This window comes from Callospermophilus lateralis, chromosome 9, assembly GCF_048772815.1.
Source record: "Callospermophilus lateralis isolate mCalLat2 chromosome 9, mCalLat2.hap1, whole genome shotgun sequence".
Classification (NCBI taxonomy): Eukaryota; Metazoa; Chordata; class Mammalia; order Rodentia; family Sciuridae; genus Callospermophilus; species Callospermophilus lateralis.
In genome coordinates, this window is record NC_135313.1 from 52357944 (window position 1) to 52376711 (window position 18768).

Sequence of the window (18768 nt, forward strand, 5' to 3'; positions counted from 1 at the left end):
TATGTAACAACTTTTCTGTTCGTTTCCCTTCTAGCTCATTAAATGCCAGTAGATACCATGCTTTGTGAAAAAGGAAAGATACAAAGTTACTTATTTCTAATGCAGAAATTCTTTTCTTTGCTCAGTTGTAATTTTATGAACCAAAATTATTCTATCTACTCCTTGCCTGGGTTCAATTTTAAGCTTTTAGAAATGACATACTTACAGATTAACACTGCACCTTTGTTGATGTATTTTCATTGTTCTTGGTTTGATATGATTGTTTTCCTGAGGATATTTACAGTAACCTGCTGAACTTGGACAGTTTTGTTCTAGGTAAAGTAGTTTATACTGAGCCCCATTCATGCTAACCTTGCCTAGGACATTCTTACATTCCATGGGTCACAACCCCAGGTTGTCAGCTCCTCATGTGATTTATCAGAACATAGTGCTACCCAGCTGGCAGCTGGACAAGGCTCAGTTGGTCTTGTTCTTTGGGTGACATTGGCAACATGAGGGGTGAACATGATACTGGTGATATTAATCTGCTTGGACTGCCATAACAAAATACCATAGCCTTGCTTAACAGCAATTTATTTTGTACATATCTAGAGACGAAAAAATTAAGTGAGAGTCAAAAAGTCCAAGATTAAGTTTCTGGTGAGAGTTCTCTTTCTCAATTGCAGATGACTCCCTTCTCACTATGTTTGTGTGTGTGTGTGTATGTGAGAGAGAGAGAGAGAGAGAGAGAGAGAGAGAGAGAGAGAGGGGGGGGGGGGGAAAGAAGAGAGTGTGTATGTGTGTTCTGCTGTCTCTTCCTCTTCTTATAAGGGCATGAGCCCTGTTGGACGAGCCCCAACCCGTAACTTCATTTAACATTTATTACCTTCACAGGTATCTTATCTCCAAATATAATTATATTGAGTTAGGGCTTCAATATATGATTGGGGAGTGCACAGAAATTTAGTCCATAATACTGGTCTTCTTTTCATTTATCGTTACATCCACAAAGGGTGAAGGTTTTTTCTAATACTTGCCCTGTGCCATCTTTGGCAACCTCCCTAAAATTTTCTATAGTGGAAGAGAATCCAAGCACTTTCTCTGATGAGATCTCTGGTTTAATATCATTGTTTGACTCCACAGAATATCCTGGAAATTATAAAATGTTTAGATATCACAATGAAATGAAATTGTATTTGTAGAGTACTCTATAGTTTTTTGCATTGTCTCTTCAATCCTCAGGATAACTTTATAAGAATGATTGTGATATTTTATTGTCTCTATTTTATATATTAGAAATTGACTTTTGGAGAAGTTTAGTGATTTCCCTGAAGTCTTAGGGCCAGTAATTGATTGGACACTGAGACTCCATTCTAGACCCTCAAATTTCTAAGCCACATTGGGCCAAATATGAGCTGAAATTTGACTCTGAAGTCAGGAAAGTTTGGTTCTGTCACTTCTTAACAATAAGTGGGCAATTTAGTTAGGTCACTAAAATTCCTCAGTCTTCTCTATGACAGGAAATAATGGAGTCCATCTCATTGGGTTCTAATGAAAATTAAAGTACAGAAAGCATAGAAATCACTCAACTAAGCCCCCCTGCCACATAGAAAATGGTTCGAAATTATTGATTATTATTTTTAAGCACATATCCAATACTGTTTATTGAATTAACTCTTTAAACCAAATTTATATATTTTATTGGACTTTCAGCACTGTTCAAATTACATAAAATGTGTATTGATCTTGATACACTTTACTATTTTAAAAGTTTTATAAAATTCATAATATAGATTTTATTCAGATATATGCATCTTTTTAATACTTAATTTTTAGTTGTAGTTGGACACAATATTGTTATTTATTTATTTTTATGCGGTGCTAAGGACTGAACCCAGGGCCTTGCACGTGTTAGGTAAGTGCTCTACCACAACTTGTTGAACTACAACTCCAACCCGGACATATGTGTCTTATCACCTCATTATTCTTTTGTGTATATTTATTTATTTATATATTTATTTAGGCATATGTTTATTTATACCTGACCAAGCAAATACTATAAAGCAGGAAATAATTAGCAGACATTTTATAAACTGCTACCAGTTAGACTTTAAATAATAAGCCAGGGGAATTTTTTTTTCTTAATCTGGCTTTGGTTTGAGGTCATTTGGTTCTTATTAATAAAAGAAACTGAGTTTGGAATTCTCACTTTTCACCTCAGACCAATAAGCCTGTAATAGTCAATATAGGTTAATAATTATGATCAAAGAAATATTAAAGAAACAAACAAGTATGTCACTGGTTGAAATTGAGTATACCGAACAACCAAATTAATATTTTCAATTGTCTCCACTCTAGCTAGGATTTGATATCCATCAAAATACATATTTTTCTATTAGTCTGTTTCTGCATAATATAAGAGATCATTGTCATGTAGCCTATGTAAACCATAATGACTAGGAGGTACTTTTCAAATACAACCAAATTTATTAGATAATTTAATGTGAACATCAGGGAAAATTAACAACATATTTTAATTTGTTTTGCACATCAGTTCTGGTTCTCATGTGGAAGAGATAATTAGAAAATTTCATAAATTTCTAGTTTGATATGTGTGTGTATTTGTGGATTTACAAATAAAGGAATATTCTTAGCCAGAGAATTCGTTCTAGTTAAACTTTCCTATAGGAGGTCAAATGAGCTTTTCCCAGGTAGAAGAAACTATACCAAAACAAGAGTTAACAGGAACAAAGTTTATTAGCAATGTAAATGTCATTACCTCTGATTTGTGATCAGCTGAACAAACAGTGAAAAGACAGTGTGACTTTCAGGCTTCAGGAACAGTTTAATGACCTTGAAAAGGGGAGGGAAAAGAAACTTTAAGGTTAGATTGTTAGTTTTGATCATGACTGAGAATTTTTAATCCAAAATGGCACTCATACCTAGGCAAAGCATTTATTAATATGTGTATGAGTAAGGTGGATTGTAACATAAAATTATTTTTTTCTTTTGCTTTGTAGGCAGTCTCAGAATAACTGTACATATGTGGACAGACTCCACACACTTTTTCAGTGGCTTTGATTTGGGAGAGCAAGAAAAATAAACCTGTTATGTTAAACCTCTTTTTGTATGGTTGTAGTTTTAAGGTACAATTTGATTTGTTGTATGTACACAGTCAATTGTTATATTGTTCATAACTCACTTATTGCCCTTGTCACTTACTGCCCTTGTTTATTTAACCATCTACCTTTTGAGAGCAGGAACTATGATTTACTCAGAATGAACACAGGGTCTGGCTCATGGTAGATGTATAGTAAATATTCAAATAGGTGGATAAATGGATTAAAGCTTATGAATGGACATATATGGTACTTAAATGTGTAATATATACAAATATAAACATTATGCAAAGAATCTATTTATGTTTATGCAGATGCGCGCGCACACACACACACACACACACACACACATATATATATCCCACATTCAGAGTATTATCACTGTTTTAAGTGATTGAATCCTAAAGTTACATAATAAGTAACTGCTAGAGCAGAGAATATTCATTTAAAAATTTACTGATTTCTTAATGTGAAAATGGATATATGTCACTTTAAAAACATCAGGAGAGTTAAATGTGTTAACCCAAGAAAATTTACAGAAATTCAAGCTCATTGACATTTATTCATAGCCACCAGTTGTTTGTCATTTTAATGAAGATGGATGGTCAGTACAAACCTCTAAACCATTATTATATTCATGATTTTCCTTACTGTGAATATAGTTGATAATTTATTTAAAATACTGAAACATAATCATCTAAACTTTTGTTAAAAAGAAATTATAGTTTTTCCTCAGAGTAAAATTATGTAATTTAGAAGACATTAATAAACCCTTAAATTAGCCTGATATTCCTTCCTGAAATTAGTTATTATAAAAGAACATGGATCCAGTTGCCACGTTTTCTACTAGAAATAAACTGACATTCGCAGGCAAAGTTCCCATTTAAAGTAGATGCCAGGGCCAGGGGTATAGCTCTGGGTATAGTTGGTAGAATGTGCGCCTCACAGGCACATGGCCCCAGGTTCAATCCCCAGCAACACACACACACACACACACACACACACACACACACACAAATAGTAGATGCCAGCTCTATATAATTGGACAATTACAAATAGTAGGTCTCACAGATGTAATGAACTGTATTTATGTATACTTTTGGGGCTTATGTTGTTATAGAAACTTTATATTTCACTGTGAGATTTAAATATCTGATATATGACCAACTTTATGTTATCTATTCTGATTAGAACTAGAAGTAGCTTAAAATGGAAAAAAGAAATTATGGTAAGCTCTTACCTCAAAGTAGCTTTGGCTTATTCTCCATGAATCTTGGCCTTAAAAAACATGATCCGTTCAATCCAACTAGCCAAAGTAGAGTGCTTGTTGTCTCAGAATGTTCTGAAAGCCTCATGGAAAGTCAGTTTTTACACTGTTAGGCACTCATGTGGAGCGTCTTTCCCATGTTACAGTGTCTCTTTGCAGATAGTGATTACTTTCTGCTGCCTCAATATATTTCATATCCAGTTTTCTCCTTTATTCTTCATATCTCTTATGAATACTTAAAACCATCCTTTAAGAGATTTCCTCAAATCTTTAAAGAACCAGGCTTCACCACAACACAACACCTCAATCACAAAGGTATGTAACAATGCAGCAGACATTACTGAAACAAGACAAATGGTTGAACTTCCTTGATAATTGTTGACCTACCAGAATATTTTAAACCCATCATGGATAGGGGATAAGAACTATAATCCAGACACCTCTTGCTCTCTTCCCTGAATTGTGAATCTCTATACTATCGTATCTCTTTGCCATTAATTCTCTTTGAAATCATTATAGAAATATTGAATATATGAATCATGTTCAAGTTCAGTACTCATTAAAGCAATAATAGTCTAAAACTGGTAGTCTAGAACTGGGTGTACATAAAATGATGGTTTTCACCATAAAGATCCTTACAATGCAATTGAGGTAAGTGTAGAATTTGGATATTATTGTAGGAACACAATGAAGGGATAGTTCATCTAGCCTGAGTAGTTTAAAAAGAGACTTCCTCTCTTTAAAAATCAGTAGGACTAGGAAGATGAAAGTAGGTGAGGAGAGCTAAGGACCTGTAGGAGAAAATCTTAGAGGTGTGAAACAGTGTAATGTATACATAGAATCATAAACAGACTGTATTGCTGATGCAATATTTGAGATAATGAAAAATATAGTTCTGCCAACAAGAGAAATGGAAGTCAGATGAAGTCAGGGGTCTCACCATGAAGGATGAGACCATGGAGGTCATGTTAGTGAAAATGACCTGGCAAAAATGAAGCTCCATGAGCACAGAAACTTCATCTGTCTTGCACTCCCTGTTCCAAATATCATGAACAGATCTGGCTCACAGGGCCTGGCCTTCAGCAAATATGTGTGGAGAAGATGAATAATGAAAAGGATTTTAAGCCTAAGAGTGATATGGTTCAGTTTTTATTTTAGATATATTTATTATTTTGTCAGTAGCATGTGAGATGAACCTAAGGAGAATAAAACTGGAGTGGAAGAGACTCATAATGATTGGAAGAAAAAGGATCTGGAATAGAGACTGACAAATCAGTCACAAGGATGAATTTAAGACCCAGGAATTGTGTGCCTGTGAAACGAAAAGGAGAGATAGGAGGCAATTAGTATGGTAGAGTTGCCATCATTTCACCTAAAGAATACCAAGAGAGGAGTTCTAGGGAAAGAAACAAGTTCAAATTTTTCTGCAAGATATTGTTAATTTAAATTTGTTTCAGCATGTACTTTAAACATAAAAGGTTGATCTGAGTACTGATAGTTAGGAGAAATAAGTTCTGATGCTCTGTTGCCCAGTAGGGTGGCTATAAACAATGAAAATATACTGTGTATTTCAAAAAAGCTAAATGACATGATTTTAAATGTTTTTACCTCAAAGAAATGATACATATTTGAGGAAATAGAATTTTTACCCTGATTCACACATTATACAATGTACACATATATCAAAACATCACATGGTACCCCATAAATATGTTCAATTTTTATGTATCAGTTTTTAAGAAAATAAACCCAAGATGAAATTCTAATAGATTTTCAATGAAATTTTTGTAGTACTTCATATTTTTAAAATATGTTGTGTGTTGTACAGTAGCACTAGCTTCAGAATATACATTAAAACCATGGGCATCTCCCTTAAAAACAACAAAAGGGGCCTTTATTTTGATGATACCAAAATATTTTGACATGACTACCATAATCCTTTACTTCTTTTTGCTTTTCTTTTTTTGACATTCTTCCCCTGGCTTTGTGCTATGAACGGAACACAATCAGCTACTACATGGAACTTCATTCCCAAACAGTGGTCTTTAAAAGATTCTCCACTTCGCAAAGGAAAACAAAACACTACCTAGAGGCCAAGGAGAATTCCAAACAGGCAGCATTTCTACTTCTGGCTTTCAATCTGGTTCTAGCTTTTGGTGTTGGGCAAAACACACCCAACCAAAGAACCATCCTTCATTTGAACTTAAAGTTCAAATAATGTTCAATTTAATCTATGATTAGATTATTATTAAAGCAAAAATTCTATTATACTGAAAATTTATGAGAACTCTTGTTAATGTTTTTCCTTTCTCACTCTTGGTCATTGGCTCTCTTCCTCTTGTAAAAATTTTTTCATATTATCATAGGAGATCCCTTTAGGATGAAAAATTTCATTCTGCCCTGGTTCACAGTAAAATCTCTCAGCCCGGATAAATTTGGTTTTAGATGTGGATTTTGGGTATCCAGCTGGCAATACTAACTAGGTATCTGGATATATAGAGCTGGATCTTGTGGCAGATGCCTAAGCTCTGAGTATCAGGAAGTCACAGAGAGATAATTGTGAGAGACGGGGAGATCATCCAAAGAGAGTGTTGGGGCTGGCCAGAGAAGACCAGATGGAAACCTGAGCAACAACATCATGCACAGACCCAGAAGAGCAAGAGGAAGTTTAGGAGAGAGAGCAACTTGATCAGAGAGACCAGAGCAGGGCCTGGAAAGAGAAAAATTCTAGAATGTAGGCTAAAACAAGGCTCAAGAAGAAAGGAGTAAGTCGAGTACCATGGTGTACACCTTTAATCCCAGTGGCTCCAGAGGCTGAGGCAGGAGAATTGCAAGTTCAAGGTCAACCTTGGCAACTCAGTGAGGCCTTGTCTCAAAATAAAAAATAAAAAAGACTAGGGTTGTGGCTCAGCGGTTGAGCACCCCTGGGGTCAATCCCTCATATCAAAATAAAAGAAGGATGGAGTGAGAAAGATCCAGTGAAACAAAGAGCTTCCCTCAGGGAAAACCCTTCCTCCTCCTCTTCCCTCCATTCTTGCCTAACTCATCTGTACTTTTAACTGTTCATGATTTATGCCATATGAGGAATATAATTTTCTCTGTATACAAGTGTGATTGTAAATTAGCTTTCTTTGTAGCACTTCCATCTAGTTTGCTTATAGGCTTTGTGGCTTTTAATGGTCTTTTCCTGTAAGCAGCTATAATTAATTTGACTATAATGCAAGTGTTTCAATATTAGTTATTTTAATGGTTACCCAGTAGATTTCAACATTGTTAAATCAGGGTGGTTTTGTTGTTGTTTGTTTGTTTGTTTTTTAGCCCTCTCTGCACCTTATTCAGTATGAAATAGATAAGTTCCTTGCTCAAAGCAAAACAGAATAGTTTAGGTTCTGCTTTCATGAGCTTTCTACTTCGTTGTTCACACTGATAGGGCTCTGAACAACTTTGAGAAAAATAAAAAGACAAGCTTATATTGTAGTGAGAGTTCATTTATTGTTCTGGGCAAGATCAGTGCTGCCTGTCTGGTGAGTATCAGTTCTGATTTTTATTTTATCCACAGAAAGGTGTGATGCTATTTTTTTTTCCCCAAATAGATTGTAGTTTAGTTACATTCACCTCTCTTTAAGACAGTTTTTATGTAGGGTTCAAACCCCTAAATCAAGGTATGGCTAAGAATTCGACTAAAACATCCTCATTTTGTTAAGTTTTCTTGCCCATTCCTCCTGAGAGAAGAATTTGTTATCAATCTTACATGGCATTACAGTAAAGATATGATTTTAAAAATCATTCCTTTTGGTTCACAGGGATACAGTTGCACGCAAGGAAGAAATAGCTGAATCTAATAATAGCACTAGACTTTCATCAAGTGAGAGTGAAAACTATTATAAACCTGCTTTACTGCGGTGTTTGGGGAGTTTGTTTTTAGTCTATTTCTCTTATTGATGAAGAAACTGAAATATAAAGAAATTGAGAATTTTATCCAAATCCACATGGGCATTAGATCTGAGCAACCTTGGCATTGCTGACATAACGGCTTGCCTTTCTCCTTTGTGCTAGTTTAAAATATTAATGAAGCCCTTGAAAGCTTTCTCATCAACTTTTTGTTTTTCCCTTATATGGTATCGATTTCTACTTTTTTAACTTCAAAAATTCACATAGCACAATTGTTAAAAAGTTCAAAAGTAACTTTCTTAAATTTTGCTTTTAAGTTTTAGATATTTTAAATACCTAACTGTACTATATGACATATCCAATGAATAATACAAACTCTAATATTCATTAATATTGAGCAAAATGATAAACTTTATTTTTGACATGATGTTTTTCAAAAACTAAACCACCAGGTCTTGCAAAAACTAAACCACCAGGTTTTTGTCCTGGTGGCTGCTAGCGTGACAAAGAATTATTACTAGCCTATTAGCTAGTATTTCAGGTGACCATAGAAAAAATAAAAATCACAATATTTCTTTTATCCAAGTCTAAGTGCCTTTGCTTAAAACAGTCCTTCTATTACCACTACCCTGTGTTAATTTCTTGGAGATTAATAAAATATTTTAATTTGAAAGTATTAATCCTGATCCAGATGTACTATGAAATGTGTCAAGTCAAATTTGCAGATATGATTAGCTATTCCTAAGTGATTTTGTATTTACCTTTAAAGGATCAACATTAATAGACTAATTTCAAATAGGAGAGCATAATCTTGAAATATGACTGAATCTGAATTCTTGCTGCAATATTGTAGACACCTGAAAATCAAATATAATTGTGAAAATTCAGACATATTATCTTTTATTGAATAGTATGGTAACTTTCATGATGGTCAAATATTTTCAATAAATGATTAACTTTGTTAATGGAATTATAAATGAGAATCTCATTCAAGAATTTCCATTACTCATGGCTATTGTTTGTCTTTCCTTCCTCCTGGTGGGGAAGAAGCTGAGCAGAGAGGGAAGAGGGTACCCACACAGACTAGCACATAGGCCTTGGACCCCCCTCAGCCTTAATGTGTAGTATTGAAAGATGAAGCTCTGAGGAGCTCAGAAAGCAAATTTCCCTTCAAGTTGACCCTTCTCTCTTCTCTCTCTGTGACTGACTCCTTTATTTATCTAAGCTGGGAGCTTTGCTTTAGAATATTGGATATTAGCCCCATATCCAATCAGCTGTCATGTCCTGTTGATTCTACCTTTACCTTTCTCACCCCAGTGTAACCCTCAGTTCATACCAACACTCACTCTCACATGAATTGCTTCAATGCTTCCTACTTGAATTCCAGACTTTGTAAGCTTCTATCCTACACAACCCTTCCCCATGAGTTCCTCTGGTATATACTATACATGATCTAGTGTATACCCATTGATGTTCCTAACATGAAAGTCTCTTCGTTTCATGTCCTTGTTTAAAATCTGTCTTTGACTCTGTGCTGTCTTTAGGATAAATCTAAACACATTAATATGACGTATAAGACCTGTACTGACCTAGTCCCAGCTCATCTTTTGAGGATCATTGCTTACCCTGGAGACAAATTCTTTCAGTTCAGTGCACCATGCTTACTTTAGCTCTAGGTCTTTCCTCATATGTAGTTACCTCAACTTGAAACATACCTGACCAGTTCTTCCTCTTCTCCAAAGTCATTCCTTTTTACCTTGATAAATCCTATTCTCCAGGTTTTCAATTTTGACCTCACTTTAAAAAAAAAAAAAAAAGGTTAAAAATCCTTATTGGACACCTATGGAAGTCCCCTCAGCATCCCCAGGATTGTTCCTGTTATCACACTTAACCACTCTGCATATTCAAGCGCATCCTTCATCCATGAAGGCAGGGTCTGAGGATTTCTTGTCCATTGTTATATCCCTGCATCCAGTATAATATGTGGCTTATCGTCAAATGTCTGTTGACTGTTTTGGTAAATAGACTCCATAATACCAGGTCACCACAAAAAGTAGGAAAACACATGGTTTAAAAATATAAACAAAATTAAGAAATTAGGAAAGATACATCTACAGTCTTTAGGTTCTGTTCATATATTTTAAAAATATAATATTAGACCATTCTTTATAATGCTACATACCTTACACACACACACACACACACACACACACACGAGATATGGGGTTCAACAGAGGTATCAAAGGAGCGGGAGTGGGAAAATCAAGAAAGGGATTCTGCCCTCCCCTGCTTTACCCTAACATTTGCAAAGTCTGGGACAGGAATACAAATTGAAGCCCACAAATGTCTGTTAAAATCAATCCAATAAGCCTGTGAAATAAGGTGCTACTTTGACAAATATGCCTTCATTTATAAAACCATGAGAAGGTCAGATATTATTTTAGAATTCTTACAAAGTCTTGTGCCAGAACAAGGAAGCGCAGTGCCTTCTGTCCTACCCCATATACTATTTTACATTCCTAGAAAATAGGCACTCTGTGGCCACTTCCAGACCCACACAGATGTTGGCCTCCTTGGAAGGAGGGATCTGGAAAAGAGATTTATGCAGACCTGAAAGTGATTTCAGGTCCATTATGATATGGGTTTATGGAATTCCAGGTACCTGAATGTAGACTAACAAGGGAGGGGAGGACATAGACTTCGTGTGTTCAGATCTCCTTGACCTGCAGACTGAGGAGGTGTGTGGCCAGGGAGGACCTGAGTTTGTTCTAGAAAATAGACTTGTAGTGTGTATTCATGAAGGTATGTAGCATTATAAAGAATGGTCTAATATTATATTTTTAAAATATATGAACAGAACCTAAAGACTGTAGATGTATCTTTCCTAATTTCTTAATTTTGTTTATATTTCTAAACCATGTGACTCTGATTTGTTGTGTTCTGGGAAGGAGTTTCAAATAGTACTTAAGAGCACAGTCTTGCCAGGTGTAGTTGTGCATACCTGGATTATTCCAGCAACTTGGGAGATTGAGGTAGTTGGATCACAAGTTCAAGGCCAATCTCAGCAACTTAGTGAGACCCTGTATCAAAATTAAAAATATAAAGGGTGGGGTGGGTGGTGGATGTATCTCACTGGTAGAGTGTTCCTGGTTCAGTCTGCTGGGCCTCCCCTTGTACCCCCCAAAAGAGCACAGTCTTAGGAACTAAAACAGTTCTGGTGTCTGAACTGATATGACTTCTGAGTTGTCCATTTGCTGGCTGTAGAGCCCTGGGCAGAGTGCTTCATCTGCTGAATAGAGGTAATAAAATCTTCCTGCAGGGTTGTAGTTTGAGTACATGAGGTTAAAGTCTTTAAGAGGCTTAGCTCAAGTAAATGCTCAATAGATCATGGTGCTGTCATCGTCATCATAATCACGGTCATTATTTTTACAGCTGTTATTCCTCATTGTTCGTGATGACCTTGGGCAAGTCACATAACCTTGCAGAACATCCATTTCTTCAATCATAAAATGAGGTATTTGGAGCAGAGGATAACTAAGATTCTGTATGGTTAGGAGTTGGGACTTTCTGGAGTTCCTTCTTTTGGTTTACTGTGAACTTGAACTTGACCACCAGACTCTATGGTAAATTTTTCATAGAAGTTAGCTACTGTGCATATAATATTACTCTATACTCTATTTAATTGAACTTAGTAGGTGAATATTTGAATCTTTTTTGAAAACCAAAAAACTTTGCAGCTTATGAAACAAGTATTTGCTTTACGAAAAGATTTTCAGCAGAGTTCCTTTTACTCACAGACTTTTCTAGTACATTAAAACCAAATTTGATTTACAAAAAGATATTCAGTTTGCCTGCAACTTTTCAGAAACATATGCAGAGATTTTAATCTCTTTGAATCACAAAATCCTTTGTGAATTGATTAAATCTGATTTCCCTCTCTCTGAAAAATGAACATGGTTACAAATATTTGCAGCCAATTTCTGGAGAAGGGGTGGTCCGTGTATCCTAAATTAAGAATCCCTGGAATAAAGTCAACACAAAGACAAAAGCCAGTGAAAATGGAATATGCTGAAGATACTGGAGGCATTTCTAAATTTGGACCTCCAAACACCTGGCCCTTGTCAGGATCCGAGAAACAAAGAGAAAACTAACATTTATCGAAGGCATACTCTGTGCCAGCCACTCTGCTAAGCATTTTATGGGTGTTATATTGTCCTCCTTCTAAACCTAAAAAAGGCAGCTATTACATCTGACAAGAAATCTGAGGCTCAGAGCCTAAACAATTTTCCAAAGCCTCATCACTGGTAAAGCAAAATTTGAATTGGGGTCTAATGCTAAAGCTATAAGGCTATTATAAAAGGCCCTAAATTCCTTCACAGTTCTTCCCTAGCTCCTTCACAGTTCTTCTCTAGGACTTTCTGGAGTCTTTTTATTCTTTTTCTTTCCAAAAGAATAGTTCACCAAAATACAGAGATTTCTGTTCCTTGAGAGCTTCTCACAAAGGAACTTCCTAAACCAGATTGATCTTAATAGCCGTCTCCCATGTTCTGTGCTGTCCCCCTGGGGCTGGGCTGACTTGCATGAGTGAAATGCTGCCATTTGGATGGGCTTGGGTGGATAAAGAGCTCCGGGTTGATGAACTTTCTTGTCTGGACATGATTCAAAAGTCCTGATCCCCTACGTGCCCCAGTAAAAGTTTCCGGCTGACAACTGTTTTATAAAACAGTTGTCAGCTGAGGAGCAGAGAAGTGGCCTGTCAAATTCAAAATAGTGTCCCATTTGCCAAGTCTCACATGAGAAAAGTGAAGACAGGCCCCATTTGGAAAAGAAGACCTGCTTCCCAAAAGATTTATTATGTAGGGGTCAGGTTGCAAAGCCCGGCTCTGCTTGGTAGACTTGACTCCTCCTTGACTCATTCACCTTTCATAAGATAGTGGATTCATCTCTTTAAAAAAGAGGGAATAAATGGGGGAATAAACTGAGCTTTATAGGAATGACAGGAACAACCTGAGACTATATATTTTATGCTTTTATGTGTGCTTTATATTTATACATAATAGTGGGATTCATTTTGACATATTCATGCATGTATAGAATTTGTTCCACTTCAGTCTCCAGTAGTTTTCCCTTCATCCTGAGTCTTACTGGATTCTGTCTTGAGTATAAGCTAATATTGACCTTTCTTCATAAATAGCCTTACCCAATACTGTGTAGAAATCACTGTGGTTTGCAAACTTGAAGACCTTTTATGTTACAATGAGGTCTGTGTCCCCTGTTCAAACCTGTCAGAATAGAACATTCTTGGTGAGGCAGGAATACATTTATAGATCCACTTTGGTTTTTGGTCATTTTAAGAAATGCTGTCTTATTACCTCAGACTTCACAGTGTGTCCTAGAAAATCATGCTGTTTTCACAGTGATATTAAAGGCACAGTGAGATTTGGCATTTGATTTTCTTCATGATTTCCCACATGATCTAGAACTGCTTTATGAGTTCCTTGCTGCTAAGTGTGTCCAACCTCTATTTGGGAATGAGGAACACACTACTTAAGAATGTTTACAAGAGAAATGTGTGTATTTAGGAGTAAATGACATCTGATATGTAATTTTTCTTTTTATAATTTTTCTTACATGTTATGGTTGACAAGAGAGATTCTACAAGTATAAAGATAGTACCTTCTTCTATTAGGAAGACCATCTAGCTAGGATTTAAAGTATGGAGTAACAGACAAACTAAGTGACTTTTGAAGCCAGTTCTGCTCCTCGCCTTCTCTGTGACCTTGGCAAGATACCTTCATTGTGTGTTATGTTTCCTTACCTAGAGAATGAAGATAATAGCAAATTCTCCTTATTGTGTTAATTTGAAGATTCAGCGAATTAACATGTATAAAGTCTTTGCACAGTGTTGACACACAATAAGTATTGATGTAAGAGTCAACAGTTTTTACACAAATGTGTAAAGATGGCCAGTAAACTCTACTTTAGGTGTTTTGGATGATTTTAAAAATAACTCTCTCTTAATTTAGGATAGAGTTTTATATAGAATCTATTCTTATATTTGTCTTGAGAAAGCTCTAACTAGGATCACTGCCATTCCTTCTATGCTGTCATAGCAAATCCCCTGACATCAGCCCTTCAGGGGGCTGAGGATGCTCACATACCTATAAATGGAAATGTATACTAAGTATTTGGTGGATTAAATAAATACCATGTCTCATATCAAATATTTTTTAGCCAACTGTATGTCAGCCCCTACTATGATAATAAAATATATCTTTTTACCTTATATCATTTTTATATCATTATATATCATTTTTACCTTAAATGTTACTGACTTTATAGCAACTTTGAATGCAATCAATAAAGAGAGGAAAAGAAAATAGTACTGATAGTATATAAGAAGTCTTTCAAATCCATTGATGCTAAAATTGTGTCTTCACACTAGAAAAGACAGAAGTAGTAATGTCCATCCATTCATTCAGAATGTATACTGAGTACCTACTATAGGCCTGGCACTATTCCAGATACTGACATAGTGTACCTAGAAAATAGCCATTTCCCTCATGGAGACCATATTCTAGAGGAGACAGTGAATAATAATCTAATAGAAGAAAGATCTTGCAGAGCAGGAGGTGAAAACTGAATAGAGACACAACTGTACTAGAAGAGAACTCCATGGCTAGAGAACAGAAAAAGCCTTGAGGAAGAAATTTGACATGTTCAGGAAAGAGAGAGCAAACTGAGATCTCAGGAGATGGGGAGAAGAATTGGTCGTAGGTATAATTGTAGAAGTGAGCAGACGCTGAGTCATGTGGTAACTATAGGCCAAGGTAAGTGTTTGATTTCCTTTGAAGTACACTGGGAAGCCATTACACTGGAGTGACACGGTCCGATTTATATTTTTCAATAACTTGCTTTGCTGCTATATGGAAAACGAAGTGTAGGAGAAAATAAACAGTCCTCAAAGATCTGTTAAATGCCATCAGAGAGAGTCCAAACAAATGTTGTCTGGAATTACAATGTGACAGTGATATAGAGAGAAACACAAAGACTCTCATTTTTACTCTGGAGGTAGAAACAGGACTTGCTGATAGTCAGGATGTAGGTGCAGAGCTAAAGGAAGAATCAGGGAACCACATTGCTGAGATTTTGCCCATGTCAGGCCTTCAGTCACACTTGCTCTAGCCATTTTAACCTATGTTGGTCTCTCCTTTTATGCAGCACTTGTTTGTTGAGCTCATAGCATGTTCAAGGTATGGCTCTAAGTGCTTGGGACACATTAGTGAACAAAGCAAAGATCCTGCCCTACCCAGGTGCAGTGGCATAGTCCCATAATCACAGCAGCTCAGGAGGCTAAGGAAAGAGGATCTTGAGTTCAAAGCCAGCTTCAGCAAAAGTGAAGCACTAAGCAAATCTAAATAAAATACAAAACAGTGGTTGAGTGCCCTTGAATCAATCCCTAGTACCCCACCCCCCCTGCAAAAAAAAAAAAAAAAAAAAAAAAAGATCCCTGCCCTTTTGGATACTACCTTTATGTCAGTGCCAATAATTCACACTAAATTTTGTATTAGATTCCCTTATCTCAGATATACTATTAGTGTTCTCCAAATACAGTTGCCTTTTTAACCAGGGACATCACTTTTCAGCTTGCCATGTTTAGTTCTATGAGGGGGAAGCAAAAGACAGTGAAAATACATATTCTTCATAGATAATATGTTTATAGACTTCTTTAAATATGTAAATTTGTAAGAATCCAAAATTGAATTTCAGATCATTGGAATGGCAGTCACGTTTCCATTAAAAAGGGATTATTTACTCACTCAAGAGTTACTTTAAAATAACAGATCCCTATAATGAATGTAATTAAAAGTTTGTCAACAAGTCATTATATATTTGCCAGGGGATTCCTGATAAATGAACCAAGAAAAGCTAAAGATCAGAGGCCATAGTCAATTAAAACTTAATTCAGAACATAGACAAAGAACATGAAATTTAGAATCATATGGAGGAAATGATTTCTGATTTCTAAAAATTTCAAATATATATACTTTATAAAGGACTTCCATTTTCTAAATTTATAATTTATTATCATCACACTCATAAATCACATTCATCCTGTCAATAAAATTAACTTTTTTTTTTTTTTTTGGCACCTGGGATCCAACTCTGAGGCACTCAATCACTAAGCCACATCCCCAGCCCTATTTCGTATTTTATTTACAGAGTCTCACTGAGTTGCGTAGCCCCTTACTTGGTTTGGGAGCTGGCTTTGAACTCACAATCCTCCTGTCTTAGCCTCCCAAGCCACTGAGATTTCAGGTGTGTGCCACTGTGCCCAGCGAAAAGTAATCATTTGAATCTACAAAACTGGTTTCTGGTTCTGGCTTTCTGAATATGTTTTAAAATATAAAAAATAAAGCAAAAGCCAAGGTATTATAGCAAAGAAGACTGAGCATCTTCATAAACACTCATCAAGAATAGTGACTGCTTTTCAAGGCCCCTTATAGTAATGTCATTAAGATGCTATTTCTAGTGTTATCCTCTGTTCATACAGTCATCCTATGGGTTAATTGAACTTCTGAGGACTATTATAGGAAGCCAGTGACCACATATGACTTTGTTTCTATGAAAAATGCTTGGGTTCTAGACAGACTTTAAAACCAAGGTTAACAGAACATCCCATTTATAAGGGTTCTCTTGAACTTTTTCTGTAAATCTCACAAGCCATGTACAGTTTGATAATAATCCATAATTATGAATGGGAAATAAAACCCCAATAATTGAGTAATAAGCAACTATGTGGTTGTTACAATAAAAATATAGATCTAGGGCAGCAGAATAGAATAGACATTATGATTGCTGTATGTATATAGGTGACTCTATGACCAGTATGATTCTGCAATCTGTACAATCAGAAAAATGAGAAATTATACCCCAATGATTCAAATGTATGAATTGCCAATGTCATGTGTAGCTAATAAAAAAAAAAGAAAAAAAAAACCCCTATGATCTGAAAAAAAAAAAAAAATATATATATATATATATATATATATATATATATATATATATATATATATATATATATATATATCTGTTCCCTGGGCCTCACTCATTCATTCAGCGCATTCATTGAGTGCCTTCTCCGGGTGAGGCATTTGAAAAACATCAGTGAAACAAATCTAGCCCCTGATCCAAAAGACCTTAGGGCTCCTTGAGGAAGAAGGCTCAGACACAATAATTCACAAGCGAATGTCTTCGGTGTAAATTCAATGGATTGTAGTTCAAAGGAAAGCAAGGTACTTTCTCATGAGGGAAGAGAGAAGCCTTCCTGGAAGAAATGGCATTTAAAATGCCACATGAAAATGAAGAGAATTTAAAAGAGGACCAAAAGAGACAAGCATGCTTGGAGGTGTGACATAAACAAAATTATAGAACTATTAAATTATATATCTACAAGAACCAGCTAGTGCATAATGCAGAGAACACTTCTTGAGCAAAGACCAGGTGTCAGGCACTGCCTAAGGGGCCAGAGACGGGAAGAAGGGAAGAAGGTAGGAAGGAAGGAAGGAAGGAAGGGAGGGAGGGAGGGAATCCTTGCCCTTAAGGAAGAATCCTGTTTAACGAACCTTACAAAGTATAAATGAGAAATGGTTTCCAGTTGAATTGAGGATGGCAGTGATTGCTAAACTGAGGCATTGGAACTGGATTCTATGGTGATGACTTTGATTATGGCGATGATAATGTTTGTCGTTTTACTAAATCCTTCAGTGTTGTAGGCACTGTGGTAAGAATTTATAAGCATTTTCCTCTCGTCTCCTCAGGAGATGTGATTACTGTTTTATTCCTACTTATCTGAGAAAATTGGGGCTTAAGTCAATTAATTCTTGTAATGTTGCTCAGCTAGTAAGCAAGAAGAGCAGAGATTTGAAAAGGTGTATTGGATTTCAGAGCCTGTAACTCACTAACAGGAGCCATGGAAGACATTTAAATAGGAAAATGATCAATCCAAACTGTTCTTAAGAATTCATTTGATTATAGGAGGAATACAATGATTAAAGGATTATGTTAGTGACCAGCCAATGTGGACCTCAGTGATGGGTAAGAAAAGAAAAAGGAGGTGACAGATGTCTTAAAGATAACTGATGTGATTGAGGAAACTGGAAGAAGGATAAGGCAAATACAGCTTCAAGTTTTAGAGTCTGTGTAACAAGGCTCATGGTGCCAGGCAGTGAAATAAATTCTACCACAGAAACATCCTTGGGGAGCAAGATGAGGGAATTTGGGGAGGGAGGCCAGGATAACCTCTTTAATTTTATACAAGTTGAAGTTAAGGTGGGAAGGGTTCAGAAAGTGGTTGAAAATACACAAGTTGACTTCGAAAATAGGCAACTTAGATGGTGGGATCTTAGTCTACCAATAGTACACAGGTCAAGGAAGACTAAAAAGACCTTTAAAACCATAGTTCTCTTAGGCTGGAAAAATTGGAAGCTAAATTGGTATTTATGAAACCAG

The 18768-nt window shown here is 35.9% G+C and overlaps 1 protein-coding gene across 5 annotated transcripts in view; it reads left to right on the plus strand.

The window, feature by feature from the left end:
* Nucleotides 1-18768, plus strand: part of Znf385b (zinc finger protein 385B) — a 358632-nt gene that overhangs the window by 235912 nt on the left and 103952 nt on the right. Inside the window, exon 1 of one of the 5 annotated variants that reach the window (XM_076865710.2) lies at nucleotides 11714-11770. The exons of the other annotated variants lie outside the window; for them this stretch is intronic. The gene's annotated coding sequence lies outside the window, so the exon portion shown is untranslated. Of the gene's footprint in view, nucleotides 1-11713; nucleotides 11771-18768 lie in introns of those variants that run through there. 5 annotated transcript variants of the gene reach the window in all.